We start from the raw sequence: 15518 nt of genomic DNA on the forward strand, positions 1-15518 counted from the left end.
TCCTGGGCCCGCCCCTCTTCTTTTTCTTCCGCTCTCAAAGGCAATGTTTTCAAGTGCTTCTGGACTGTGTTGTGGAGGCGTTTGGGGTGAGATGCTGGGCTCCTTTTTCTAGATGTGTATTAGTTCAACATTCCAAATACAAGTTGAGCGTATTTAACTAGAAAAAAAATGTTAGTTACTAAAGCCTTGTTCAGGTTTTTACTTTCACTGAATCTCATTACAGGGCCCTCCCTGGTTCCAACTACACTGTCATTGTCGCCCTCAAAATGAGCCTCTTCCAAAAGAGTAGCTTCCGTGATGAAAACTATCTATTGTGAAAGATTCTTTATTTTTACAATTCATCGCTAAAAAATACTTTCGTAAAATACAGTAAAAACGAATTGCTTGAAAAATGGGGGAAAGACAACATAAAAGGCGAGGTTTTTCATTATTAGTTTCGATAAACATAAAATTACATTTCAGTAAACACAATCAGAACAAACACAAAAGAAAAAGTAATTATAAAAATTTTATATAATGTTCACTAAAAGTGTGGTATAAGCGATTAAGCATCGTTTTTACATGCCTAACTTTTTATTAATCCACAATCATAATTTAGCAAAAAACTTTGAACAATCACCCTGTATGTCAATACCTAAAGTTTTTAAAGTAGCAAATGAGCTTTTTTCTGGTTTGTTATTCTAATCTAGCCTAAACATACTTCTGATAGAGGGTACTATATCTAAACTGTTTCCCTGTTTTGTTTTTATACCCATAGTAGATAAACCAGTCTCACAGAGATAAATTAATGGCAATGGAAGAAGAGTTATTTGGATTTTTTATTCAATTACAGCTGCCATACAATATTTAGAAGAGTTAAGAAATTTCAACAAGGTAAGAATATCCATTTTTAGCCTTTATCTAAAATGAAACAACTGATATATTTTCAAAACTCATCTTCAATCTTTCATCAGTTGCCAATTCCAACAATAACCCTTTAAAGTTGTCTTTAAAATTAAATTATTTTTTATTTTTAAATATTTTATTGGGGAAGGGGAACAGCATTGGGGAATCGAGTAAGGAGAACAGACAAGTTGCTGTCCTTTTGTTCTTCAGTCTAGTTGTGGAGGACATTGCTTCACTGGCCCATGTTGGTATTATCATTGCGCTCTTCCTGGGTGAGGCAGATTAGTCACCGGCCACTGGACGGCCACTCACAGTGGCTCTTGGCAGCTCACGAAAGCTCACGCCAGCTGCCAGCTGCTCACGGTAGCATACGGCAGCTTACAGCAGCCCACTGCAGCTCCACTGCAGGCCTAAGCCATCCCGCAGTGACTCATGGCAGCCCAGCTCCAGGTCAAGCTGTTGTTTACCATCTTAGCTGTAGGGGGTGCAGCGTCACTGGCCCTAATGAGGGATCCAAATCGGGGCCCTGCTGCTCAGAGCTGGTGTCCCAAGCCAACTCTTAACCAACACACCACTTGGCCGGCCCCTAAAATTAAATTACTTTAGATGAAAGCAATGAATTCCAGATTTTATACATTGCTAGGGTCACAATTACCAAACTAATTTTAAAATATCACAAGGTGCAATGCTGGTTCTACTGCACATGACTAGTGCACAATTCACACAACGTGGGTCTCACCGTGTGAGTTCAACAACCACCAAATTAATCCATACCCTATTCAAGAAAACCTGTTCACCGATCACAGTTGTTGCAGCAATGGTGAATTGCCTTTAAAGTTTCTAAATGATTATTCTTGATTTCTGCACTTATCTCATGGTAGACAGGTAATAGCAAATAGTTCATGGACTCACACCAGTCCACAGACTTTGAGGAGCACTGTCCTTAAGAGTTCGGTACATAACCTTACCACAAAGACTGTTGAGGCCTGGGAAGACTGAAATATCTACCCAGAATAAATCGTAACCTGACAGTTTGTTCCGAACCAAGGCTCAAGGCAAATTGTCACACCTTTTGTCATTTGGGTCCTTCGGGAAGCAAACATGGAAGTGGACTTAGGAGTATGAGAGGTTTATGAGGGTGGTCTTTGAGAGATAAAGAGGGTAGAAGCAGGACTGGGCAGAAAGCTTCAGACCATGATGGGCATTTGACAGGGTCTTGGCCAACCCAGTGGTGAGCTCTAGGAGCAAAGCATGCCCCTTAGAGGAGACCATGTTGGGCAGAAAGGGCCAGGCAATGATACTCCACCTCCATGTTCAGTCATTGGCAAGATCACGGCTTCTGCTTAAGAGCTGAGGCACAGCCTAACGATGCTACCAGCTTGAGGCTGCCAGTCAACTGCACTTCTACAACTGATTGGTAAGTTCTTTCATAAAGGAAATGTGATGAGCACCCCTCCTCAGCTGGCATACTACACTCAGCTGGACCAACCACACTACAGTAGCACCACAATCCCATGATTTGGTAAATAATTACAGAGTACCCATTATGTGCCAGACCCTATTCTACATGTTACAGGTAGAGCAATGAAAAAGTCCCTCCCCTTATGGAGCTTACATTCAATTCTACCACTGGGAATACCTCCCCCTCTTCTTCTCCCCTTTACTCCCCTTTACTCTCCCATCTTTTCCTTCACCACACTCTCTTCTATAATCCCTGATTTCAACATTTAAACCTTACTGTTTTATGCTTGAGTGCTGCTCAGCCCCCCAAGGAACAATAGAGAAAGAAAAGACATCCAGTGGAATCTAGAAAAACCAAACTCATAGATACAGAGAACACATTGGTGGCTGCCAGAGGTGGGGGAACCGAGGAGTGTGTGATGTAGGTGAGGATGGTCAAAAGGTACAAACTTCCGGTTATAAGATAAATAAGTTCTGAAGATGTAATAATGTACAGCATGGTGACTATAGTTAACAATACTATATTGTATATTTGAAAGTTTCTAAGAGAGTAGATCTTAAAAGTTCTTATTACAAGAAAATATTTGTAACTATGCTAGGTGATGGATGTTAGCTAAATTTATTGTGGTAATCATTTTGGAATGTATAATAGCAAATCATTATGTTGTATACTTAAGCTAATACAATGTTATATGTCAATTACATCTCAATAAAACTAGGAAAAAAAGAAGTTCTCCAAAATCTCAAGTCACAGGGCAAAGAAAAAATCCCTCCTATCAGGATACTTCAAAACCACTGCATTATGCTGCCTCACAATTTCTGTTACTCCATGTCACATCAGGAGGCTGAATTGACCTCAAAGTACTAGTGAATACCCCAGCCCTAGGCTGCAGTGAAAGAGAGTGGATATGTAACAATACATCTGGCCTTGGAAATGGGAGTAAAGGCACTAATCACATTCCCAGTGAAGATCAGTTCCTTCCCCTTGATTACTTTATAGTACAAATGATGGTGAGTGATGCAACAGCAGCTCTTCAGGGCAAAATAGCTCTGTAACCCTAGGCAAGTTATTTAACCTCCCTGATTCTCAGTTTTCTCACCTGGAAAATAGAGACAATAATAGTACCTATTTCTTAGGGATTATGAGGACCAAATGAGATACTGTAAGTGCTTACCACAGTGCCTGGCACAGAATAAGCATTTAATAAATATTATTAGTAACAATAATTATCACTATCTAATATCACTAAAAGAGGAGGAAATAAAAAATTTTTGATGTTGGGCCAGCCGAGTGGCACATTAGTTAAGAGTTGGCTTGGGACGCCAGCTCTGAACAGCAGGGCCCCGGTTCGGATCCCACATGAGGGCCAGTGACGCTGCCCTCTACAGCTAAGATGGTGAACAACAGCTCAACCTGGAGCTGGGCTGCCATGAGCTACGGTGAGTGGCTGGCAGCCATCATGAGCGGCCATCCAGTGGCCTGGTGAGCAGCTGCCTTACCTGGGAAGAGCGCAATGATAATACCAACATGGGCCAGTGAAGCAACATCCTCCACAACTAGACTGAAGAACAAAAGAGCAGCAACTTGTCTGTTCCCCTTCCCCGATTCCCCAATAAAAATCTTTAAAAAAAAAATTTGATGTTAATGAAAACAAAGAAAAAATGTTGATGTTTAAATAAAGAAGTTTCTTAAATGTTAATATTCAAACATTTTTTGTTATATATAACAAAATCAGGATCCCAATTAATACAAAAGTAAAATATTAGAAAATTTTTTTCTATCTTCTGAGTGATAGCATAAGAAAATCACCATTTTACAGCCATCATGGTAATAATGGATTCAGGTAAGAGTAATCAATAGATGCTAAATGGAAATAGGACATTTACACTTAAATCATCTCATCACAGATTATTTTTGAATGACAGAGATAAAAATGGTAACTTTACAGTGATGCCAGTATGGGCAGGTGAGGGTCCCCTTCCAACTGCAGACCGCTGACTTCTTGCATTCTCACTTGGGGAAAGCAGACGGGAGCTCTTTCAGGCCTCTTATAAAGGCATTCATCTATTAATCTCCATGAGGGCTTTACCCTTGTGACCTAGTCAGCTCCCAAAGCCCCCAGCTCCTAACACCATCACCTTGGGTCGTAAGATTTCTACATATGGATTGGGGGGGTGAAGGGGGGGGGGTGGTCACAAACATTCAGACCACCTTCGATTCACTGTGCTTTATTGTCCTAAATGATTTACATCAAAAATGGAATGCAGACAGGATTTGAAAACCTTCCTAGAATTAGCCATTATTTGAAAAAATAATTGAGATAAGGCAATACTTATTTAAGAAATTGATTCCTGTCATACTTCTTCCAAATCTCCTGAAACTTTGCCACATAATAGCATTCTTACCCCCCCAAAAAAATCAATGTTTATAGGCATAATGAAAATAAATACATTTATTTATTACTCAGAATGAATCCTTCCTATGAATTGCCTGTAGCTCTATGCTCTGATTTCAAAACTGCCTCCTGCTATTCCCACGTCAAGAATAACCTGAATTTTCTTGACTGATGCTCAAGGTATAAAGGGAACAGACCTTGGTCCAGGACTCAGAGATCAGTCCTCATCAAAGATGTGGGCATACGTGGTTCAGTTAAGTCTCTGAACCTAATCTGTAGAATCTGTAAAATTATGATTCTCAACCTACTAATTATTTTTCCTAAATTTTATGACAGAAATGAGGTTTCTGCAGTTGAAGGCTTTGAGAATATTCCTACATGTATTCCTAAAAAAGGCCAGGCTCTACAGAATTTTCAGTATTGTAAGATAGGCCCCTGTTATGACAAGGCTAGAGAATGAAACCAACGGGCAGTTGGTGACTTTCCAGCCCCTGTGCCTGTGCCTTTTGCCATGTGATACTGCGATTCCTTCTATCAGGAGGCAGAATATATTTTCCCGTCCTTTGATTCAAAGCTTGGCCTTTTGACTTGTTTTGGCCAATGGGATAACAATGGCTGTGATGCAAGGGGAGGCTCGAAAATCTGGGCTTGCTCTGTTGTGCTTCTGCCATCATGTTGAGAATGTCCCAGGAGGGAGATGAGAGTCACACTGGAGCAGAGCCCGCTCACCCAGCCACGCCCAGCCTAGACCAGCTGACGCAAAGCCCGTACCCCAGACACATGAGTGAGCCCTGTCAAGATCAGAAGTAGGCAGGCCAACTTAGTGGAAGCCTTCAAGCTCCTGAGACATACATGTGTAGTATTGGATCATTCAACAATTCTGTGGCAGTAACCAACTGCCATAATTCAGTACAAATACATACAGGAGAAGAGGAGTGAGTTGAGCTTCTTGGAAAGTGTTAATTCTCCTAGATATTAAGAGAGTTATTTATTGAACCAAAAAATGTCAAGGTACCTTATTCTTTTTTTTTTTTTTAGATTTTTTTTTTAATTGGGGAATTGTGGGGATGGGAACAGTGCTGGGGAATTGGGGAAGGGGAACAGACAAGTTGCTGTCCTTTTGTTCTTCAGTCTAGTTGTAGAGGACGTTGCTTCACTCGCCCAAGTTGGCACCATCGTTGCGCTCCTCCCGGGAGAAGCAGATCAGTCGCTGGCTTCTGGATGGCCACTCACTGCAGCTGCTGGCTGCTCATGCTGACTGCTGGCTACACACGGTAGCCCATGGCAACCCACTGCAGCCGGGGCTGCAGCCTACGCTGTCGCCGGCGACTCACGGCAGCCTAGCTCCAGGTTGAGCTGTTGTTCAGCATCTTAGCCGTAGAGGGCAGTGTCACTGGCCCTCATATGTGGGATCCGAACCCCGGCCCTCTGGCATCCCAAGCCAGTTCTTAACCATTGCGCCACTTGGCCGGCCCAAGGTACCTTATTCTTAATGTATAAGCTACATATCCATTGGGACTCATTCTATAACATTTTAAAAGGGGTATTGGTGAAATACAATACTCCTGAAATTAATGAAAAACATTTTTTTTTAATAATGCTGCATATGTGTTTGAAGGTACATATATTTGTGCAACAAGAGGCAGGCAGAGAGTAGTTAATATCTGACAATGCATCACTGTTAGGGTACTCATCTGAGGGTTTGTTCTATAATGCACCAAAACTATTTTTGTTCTCATTTATTTAATTTGTAACTCAAAGAATGGATATTTATGTTACATACAGGTCCACTGATTATACAGACATCAAAACTTACTTATTCTTTTGATCCACAGGTCCTAATAACACGTTGTTTTGCATATTTTAAGGAAGACTACCAATTGTAGTTACCCAAGCATAGTTTATAAGATGAAGATACTAGTTATAGTTAAATTTCTACAAATGGGAAGTAAATTTGATAATAAATTGTGTAAAAAAGGTTTGATTTCTTGTCCAATTTGAAAATTAGGAGAAAAAATATGATTAAAATTTTATCATATATTAAGATTCTGGCTATAGCTGCAACACTAATTCTTAGAATGAATTAGGACAGAATCAAATATTGATTGGGATTTTTGTTAAAATTTTTTCTGACAAAATTATTAGATGCCAAATGCAGTGTGGTACCCTAAATTGGATCCTGGAACATAAAAAGTACATTAGTAGAAAAAAATTGGTGAAACCTGAATAAAATTTGGAGTTTAGTTAACAGTAATGTACAAATGTCAATTTCTTAGTTTACAAATGTACCATGGTAACTTAAGATATTTACATTAGGGGAAACTGCTGAGGGATAGAAAAGAGTTCTCTGTATTATAGTTGCAACTTTTCTATAAATCTAACATTATTCCAGAGAAGGCAAATAGAAATTCAACACAGGCTTATACCCAGTTATAATGCACTCCCTAAAACATGCTTGTGTTCATTGTTTTCAGATTATCCCAAAAGTTAAAATCACACAAAAAAGTACTAATTCACACAGAATTCCAGAGTCCCTGAAAGTTTGTCTTTGGACATCACATTGAGAAACATTGCTTTACGAGTGTAGCAGAGGAAACGTCTGTGTAGTGTAGTGGTGCAAAGCACAGCTATATAGTCAGAATTCCAGACTTGTAACCCCAGTACCGCACTTAATAGCTGTGTGACCTTTTGCAAGTTACTTTCCCTCTCTGTGCTACAGTTCCCTCATCTGTAGTGGGGGATGGTAATGGCATCTTCCTCATAGGTTGTGGGTAGGATTAAATGAGATAATCTAAAAGAAGGTAAAACTGTGCCCAGCATTTGCTACTGTCTACATTTCCTTAGTGCTCCATGCCCATCCAGTCTTAGACTAAAGGAGGGGAAGCTGATGAAAGTACACAGGGCTAAGACTCCTTCCCCTTTGACAGCATTCATTTGCACGTACTTTGTTACTGTCTTCTTTAAAGGAGCTCCTGACAGCACTGTTTTTGCTTTTTCCTTCTGTAGTGGGCGTCTTTCTTCCTACCCACACTGTTTCTTAAGTTCCCATGAGGAAGCTATGGTGTTTGCTGATAAAAGTGCCAATTCATTTCTGGTTTGATTCCATTGTAATCACACTGTCAACTCTACAAGATGTTAATTAAGGAATAAGAGACAATTGGGTGTGCTTTACGAGGCCAGTTACGACATGCCTGGTATGCCCAGTGAGTGAGCATTGAAATGTGTTTCCTCTGCTCCTCACTCTGTGTTAATGGCTCAATTAAACATTCCTTAAAGGAGAGTTTCTTCTTGTTCCAGGAGTGGGCGTTTAGTAATTGGTTTTGTTTGGGGATTTTGCCCTGGAGCAGGTCCTCTGAGGCTGAAGGAATTCTGTCGCTCTATTTCCAAACATTTTCCATGGCTCCCTCGCTCAGTCCTCAGGGGCAGGAGTTCCTGGAAAAGCTTTCACTGTAATCTGTGGTCTTGATTCCAGGACCACCAAAATGCAGGGCCATTTTTTAAATTTTATTAGTAACATTTGCTATAACATCATGTAAATTTCAGGTGTACAAATTTGTTCTGTGGGTGTACAAATTTATAACACAACAGCTGTATACTTAATTTTGTGCTCACCACCCGAAGTACCCTTCCATCGCCATATATTTAACACCCTTACCCTCTTCATCTTCCCCCTTCCTCTCTGACAACCACCATTCTGTTGTCTGTATCTATGAGTTTGTTTTGTTTGTTTGTTTGTTTGTTTGTTTGTTTGTTTGTTTGTTTGGTGCCTTTTATTTTATATCCCACATATGAGTGAAATCATATGATTTTTGTCCTTTTCCATCAGACTTATTTCACTTAGCATGACACTCTGAAGATCCATCCATGTTGTTGCAAATGGCAACATTTCATCTTTTTATAGCTGAGTAGTATTCCAGTGTATACACGAGTATACTACATCTTTTTTATCCAGTCTTCTATCAAAGGACACTTAGATTGTTTCCATCTCTTGGCTATTGTGAATAATGCTGCAGTGGATATAGGGGTACATATATCTTTATGAATAAGTGTTTAGTAGAAGATATTTTCAAATGATACCTCTGACAGATCTGATTTAAAACTGGGCAGAGGAACTGAATGGACACTTTTCCAAGGAAGACATACAGATAGTCAACAGATATATTAAAAGATGTTCACCAACACTAGTTATAAGGGAAATACAAATCAAAACCACAATGAGATACCACCTCACACCTATTAGAATGGCTATAAATAACAAGTGTTGGAGAGGTTGTGGAGAAAAGGGAATCTCACACACAGCTGGTAAGAATATAAATTGGTGCAGCCACTATGGAGAACAGTATGGAGGTTCCTCAAAAAAATTAATGACAGAATTACCACATGACCCAGCAATCCTTCTTCTGGGGATCTACCTGAGAATTTTGAAAACACTTACTCATCAAGCAGGGCCATTTGTAAAGTAACTCCACACTGCCCTCTGAAGACTCAGTTGTAGCCACATCTCTGATTTGTGGACAGAAGAGACACACTTGAAGAAATTCCAGAGTGTCTTATTTCTTCACAGAGAATCCCATCTTTACTATTGGGTTGTCAGAAAAGTCATGACATATTTTTTCTGTTTTTTGTTGCAAAAATGAGTCATGACTTTTCCAACAACCCAATATTTAAGTGAACATTTTCCCATTGGTCTTTGCTTCCTAGAGCATCGTTGGTTCAGATCTCATGGCTGAAGTTCACACAGCGACATGATGAGAACATGGGAATTCATTGTACCATGCTCTTCTTTTCAACAGAAAAAATATAGTTCCAGGTTAAGGTTTCCAATATCAGCTCTTTTTTAAAATTAATAATAACATAATTCAATTGAAATGTCATTTTTCAGGAGGAAAAAAGATGAAGGAGAGTGGTGTAAAGTCCTTTTGACCTTGAATAATTGTGTTCACCATTTAATAAGCGTTTGGATTTTAACACATTTTTTCACATATCATATTTGATAGTTGCCTCGTCTTGGTCTCAGCATCATACTCTCTACTCAGGATTCCTCACCATTCTTCAAGGGTCAGGAAGGGACATTCTCACTAGAAAAGATTGCTTAACTTTGCCCTGTATCCTCCACCCCTCCAGACAGGGGCCATGTTGGAAGTGTCAGTATTAAAGCACTAATTGAAACAGAAAATATAAACAGAAGTTTGAGAAGCGTAATTTAGAAGCCATGACTCCTCTTCTAGTTCCCTGTCTCCAAGTTGTCAGTCCTTGAAGCTTAACAAACTACATAAAGAACCTGCTGGCTACAGCAAGAAGCCAGAGTCAAACACATGAGCTCACATCAAAGCCCTCACATAACCTTTTTTATGGCACCTCATTTATTGAGCACCTACTATACACAGAGTCTTCTGTTATAAGACTCTTTGTGGTGAGAGACATGGAAACGCTTTGCAAATCTCCTCTTTCTTCCTCTGAAGTTCCCCAAACCAGTTGGTACCACCCTTGCATCTTTGTTTCCAAGGAAACTGCAGCAACATATCTTGTTTTTCTCCATGCTTCTATGGAGTTCCTATCTCTTGGAGCTTTAGTGTCCCAGTCCTGCAAGTGGTTGTTTAAAAGGGCCGGCCGAGTGGCTCAGTTGGTTAAGAGCTCACTCAAGAGTGCGGAGCTCTGAGCAACAGCAGTTCGAGTCCCGGCCCAAGCTGGCCAACAGGTGGCAGGATGTCTCAGCTAAAAAAAAAAAAAAATCTAATCATTTCATTTCCACTTCCGAACTAAAAATAAGCCAGCTAGTTATAAACCCAAACCTGTTGAAACAATGGCTGCATTAAATAACCCTGTTAATAGAACATCAGGCTACATTTCAATATACTAGAAATAAAACAAAACAAAAACCTGTTTTCTTTCATTTGAACTTGGAAGTCTATGAAAAAATAATAATAATAACCTAGAGAAAAAAATTAATTGGACAATTGATCATGCTATGGGTTATGTATACATAAGAAATTCTTCCACTTCTGTTAAAAAACTAAAAAGTAAGATGATGTACACTTGAAACCTGTGTAACTTTATTAACCATTGTCACCCCAATAAACTAGAATAAAAAAAGAAATGAAAAAGTAAGTTCCTGTTGCCATGCAATTCTGACACTAACTACTCAGAGTTAGGTCAGATTTAATAGGCTAAGGACACAGTCTTCCAGAAAACTTCCCTCACTTCAGACACCAGCCCGAGCTGCGGGTTCTCAGGCTACTGCACTTCTGACCAACTGGTTACAAATTCGGAAGTTTCTACTACCTCCTCAGGTTCAATAATTCACTAGAATGACTGAAAAACTCAGGAAAGTGGTATACTTATGATTACAGTTTTCTGTAATCCAAATCAGGACCAGCCAAATGAAGAGACACATAGGGCAAGACCTGGGAGGGTCTCAAACACAAACCTCCATGTCCTCAGGGCAGGTCACTGTCCCGGCACATCAGTGTGTATCACCAACAAGGAACTCACCCCAGCTCCTGGCATCCAGAGTTTTTATTGACATTATGTTCATTACATAGACTTGAGTGATTGAATCATTGGCCATGAGATTGAACTCAATCTCCAGTTCTCCTCCCCTCAATGGAGATTCAGCTAATATCATTTGGCTCAAAGCCCCAGCCCTCTAATCACATGGTTGATCATTCTAACATGGCCTACCCCCATCCTGACACTATCCAGGGGCCCTCTGTGAGTCACCTCATTAGCATAAACTCAAGTAAGATCTGAGGGGCCCACCAGGAATAACAAAGACACTTGTAGCCCTCCTTAAATGCCAATAATTTAGAGGCTCAATCCCAGGAACCAGGGACAAAAAACCAGCGAAAATTCTTTGTTATATAACACTAATAACAACTAATGAATAGTTCAAAGAGCATTTGGAATCCCAATTTCAAGCAAGGCTGGAATTCTGTACTGAAGCTCTCCTCAGTTGACTTGGTATGGCTACTTTTAGCAATAGTAATAGAACAACAATACCAGGACCTGGCCTGGTTAAGTAACTCATGATTAGAAAGTACTTTGGGTTCCCCAAGTAAATGGAAAAATGGGTATGCTACTAATTAGGACTGTGGTTCAGTAACTGGGCTAATTTAGAAGCGAGGGTTGGGTTATCTGACAGTTCCCACAAAAAGGATGAATTTGGCAGAAAGCCGCTCGAGAAGCAGATCTCACACACCCCATAACTTGGGCTTGGGGAACAACCATGTGAAGGCCGCAAGTCAACACAAGTGTCTTCAATATCATGGGAACTTGGGGTGCCCGTGCTGGGAACTCAAGCCCCAATTGCCCTTATCAAGCAAATTAGTTTATAGGACCATAAATCACAATGGATATTTGAAGAAGTCCTGACTCCCACCCTTTCCCAAAGAAAGACTGGGGACCCTACAGGCAAAGGAATGTTGAAGGGAAAATATTATCCAGATAAACTTAAAAACTTGTTTATGCTACAAAGTAAACTAAAATGTGGAAGTGATTATCCTGATAACAAACAAGACTGGAAATGTTTGGGGAGAGGCATTTGTAGTAATTTATACTATTTTGGACTTCCTCTAAGCTATGACTTTTGCTAATTGGAAAACAAATAGCTATCCATGAACAGGGCCTTATTCTTTGATAGATCTTTTGTAAAACCCCTGTCCCTAGAGTAAAATATTTTCATCTGGATACAAGAGAGGATGGGTTTGAAAAAAATCTTAATTACCAAGATTGGCTTAATCTCATCCACAATGTAATTAATGCTCCACATTCAGAAACAAAGTATTTAATGTGAAAGAAGGGTAGAAGGATGTGTGGTTTTATTTGCTTGTTTATGCTATGTTTTAGAGGGTAGGTGGTGGAAACCTCTCATATTCGCTAGCAACCATCCTTGATATGTGTTTCTTTAATTCCAAATTGGGGCGGAATCTGTTTTTATGTCTTCTGTCAGTAGCCTATTTGTTTTTTTCATATCAACTAATAAACGGTGTCTTATTACTATATTAGTATTATTTTCACCACATTCCCCCAAGTGCCTGTTAGTCTCAGGAGCAAAATTCTTGCCAAGATCAAGTCGCACTGACTCTCTCCTATGGCAGCCAACACACAGCTGGTCCTGGGGGACCTTCCCCAGGCTGACTCCTCTATTGCTTCCTTTTCACTCTTATTTTCCTCAGTGTCTTTGACCACTGCAATCATCTAATAGCAATTTAGAGCAGGTGGCATGAAAGTATAATGTGCAGATAAACACAGTAGGGAATTCGATCTGCATTTGGATCCGGCGCTTCTTTTGTGAACTCCTCAACTAGATTTCAAGTTCTTAAGGACAGTCACCTCTTTCTACCTCTCTAATTTCTTTTTCTGTGCCTGGTACATTACTGTAATCCCATCTCGTTGCTGATTGGTTAGTTGTGAATTAGATTCACCCTGTTAGCTATTATGCAAAGAAAAGGCTATGAAATATGTAAACTGGTTATTATAAAAAAAGAAACCTGGCATCATTCCCCTCGCCATGAACAAAAATACAGGGGAAGTGTTATACAACAACAAAATTGTCAGTGGGGAGAAGTACATCTGCATTATGAAGGAAAGGACAATATATCTAAACATAACGTGTATAGACCTTCAGAGAAAAGTAGATAGTTCCATAAGGTAATGACATTTGGGTGAATTTTTTTATTCTAGTTCCCAAATATTCTGTGAAAGTTTTATATTATGTTTAAATTAAGCAATGCAAAGAAAAAAACAAGGCAGACATAGTTTTGTCCGTTAAAAATATTTGGGCTCTTTCATTTAAAAAAATTTAGAATAAATAAAGTATTCTACTTAAAAATAAATGGATTAAAAGAAAAAGTCAGCCTTTAGGAACTTTTCACTCTGAAAAGGGAAGTAAAATTATATCGATAAAAATAATTTTTACCATTGATTTACTGGTAGGGCTTATAGTCTACCTGCAATGAAAAACAGAGAAAAAATACATCATGACTTTTCCGACAACCTTATTACAGCTTCAAGGTCTTAAAAATAGACTTTGTAAAGGCAATGGCAGCTGCAGCCATACTGTTTCAGATAAAGCGACCTTTCTGAAAAGGTGGTATTTACTTTTAGCCCTTAATGTAAATCAATCAAAGAATGAACAGTATAGCACAACACTGGGTACGGGTGTTTGTCTTTTCTCTGTCCAAATGTTTGCCTCAAACTGAATCAATTCAATTATGCTAACATTGTAGAACTTGGCCTAGATCAAGGTAACATAATAGGCTGGAAAGACCGGCAAAGATCCCAAAGACCGTGGCTTAAGGAAGACAGGAACTTGTTGAGATGGCCACATTCATAAGGCCATACCCCATCCCTCTACATTAATTTGTAAACAACTGTTCTAGGTTGAATTGTATTACAGTCCTACTACCTGTGACTGTGATCTTATTTGAAAATAGGGTCTTTGCAAATGATCAAGCTAAAATGAGATCATTGGATTAGGCTCTAATCTAATATGACCAGCGTCCTTATAAAATGGGGAAAATTGGAGACAGAGGCAGATACATACACAGGGGGAAGGCAGAAATCAGAGTGGTGCATCTAAAAGCCAAGGAACACCGAATATTGCCAGCAAACCACCAAAGGGTAGAAGAGAGGCATGGAACAGATTTGCCCTCACAGCCCTCAGAAGGAACCGACCCTGCCAACATCTTGATCTTGGACTTCTGGCCTCCAGAAGTGGCAGAAAAAATTCTGTTGTTTAAGCCACCTGGTTTGCGGTCCTTTGTTAGCACAGCCCTAGGAAACTAACACAATAACCATTGCTTGGTAGGCTACACAGGTGGCCTAAACAGAAAGCTTAAGCTTGACACCAATGTGTGCTTGTCCACACACAAAACAATGGATCAAAAGCTGAGAACATATTGCAAGGAACTAAGGGGAAAAGTACTTTTAGGTCAAAAGATTTTTTTTTTCAAGTCAACTTTATCGAGGTATAATTTAAATATAATGAAATGTATTCATTGTAACTGTGCAATTTAATGAATTTTGGCAAATGTGAGGCCATTCCAATCAAGCTATAAAACATTTCTTGGAAAGTTCACTCATGCCCGTTTCCAGTCCATCCCCCACTCATGTCCTAGGCAACCACTACTTATCATCACTGTAGATCGATATTGGGAAGTCAAAAGTTATACGCAGATTTTCAACTATGCAGGGGTCGGCACCCCTAATCCCTGTGTTGTTTAAGGGTCAACTGTAGTTGTAGGATTCTGTTTAAAATGTTTTATGATACGCTATTATCAGCAGTGATTAACATGAACCACAGCGAGAAATACGTTTTACCTCGTCGCCTATACTTTATGTATGGCCAAGAGCAAAGTTTCATAAAAGAATCTTCACTATTTGCAATGAACTCTGCTTTATTCACTTCCTCCTTCATTTGTTCAGTCTATACACAATTATATAAAAGGGTGGCATAACATCTGTCTAGAGGACAGGCATATAGAAAAGAGAACAAACACCCCATTTGTCTCATTTGGTCTTCTTGCTGAAGATCTAACTAAAGTTCTTCTGGGTCATAGTTTTCCTTTCTGCCACAGAACAAGAGGTGGCCCACAAACCTAATAATATTCACATAGACAGCTTTTATAGAGAAACCTTTAAGCATTTTCATCCCCATTTTGTGAATAGGAAATCTTAGGCACATACAATTTAGATCCTATGACCTGTTGTTGGTCAAAATGCATAATGCTAAATGGGCTGCAGGACTTCTGCCCACTGAGGCTCTACACTGCCCTC

At 39.6% G+C, this 15518-nt stretch overlaps 1 long non-coding RNA gene across 1 annotated transcript in view; it reads left to right on the forward strand.

The window, feature by feature from the left end:
• Positions 1 to 9: 9 nt before the first annotated feature.
• LOC109379216 (uncharacterized) overlaps positions 10 to 15518 on the forward strand; it is a 28829-nt gene continuing 13320 nt past the window's right edge. Inside the window, exons 1-2 of the long non-coding RNA XR_002123153.1 lie at positions 10 to 86; positions 758 to 873. This is a non-coding gene — a long non-coding RNA (uncharacterized LOC109379216). The remainder of the gene's footprint in view (positions 87 to 757; positions 874 to 15518) is intronic.

Source organism: Hipposideros armiger, unplaced genomic scaffold (assembly GCF_001890085.2).
Source record: "Hipposideros armiger isolate ML-2016 unplaced genomic scaffold, ASM189008v1 scaffold_2, whole genome shotgun sequence".
NCBI lineage: Eukaryota > Metazoa > Chordata > Mammalia > Chiroptera > Hipposideridae > Hipposideros > Hipposideros armiger.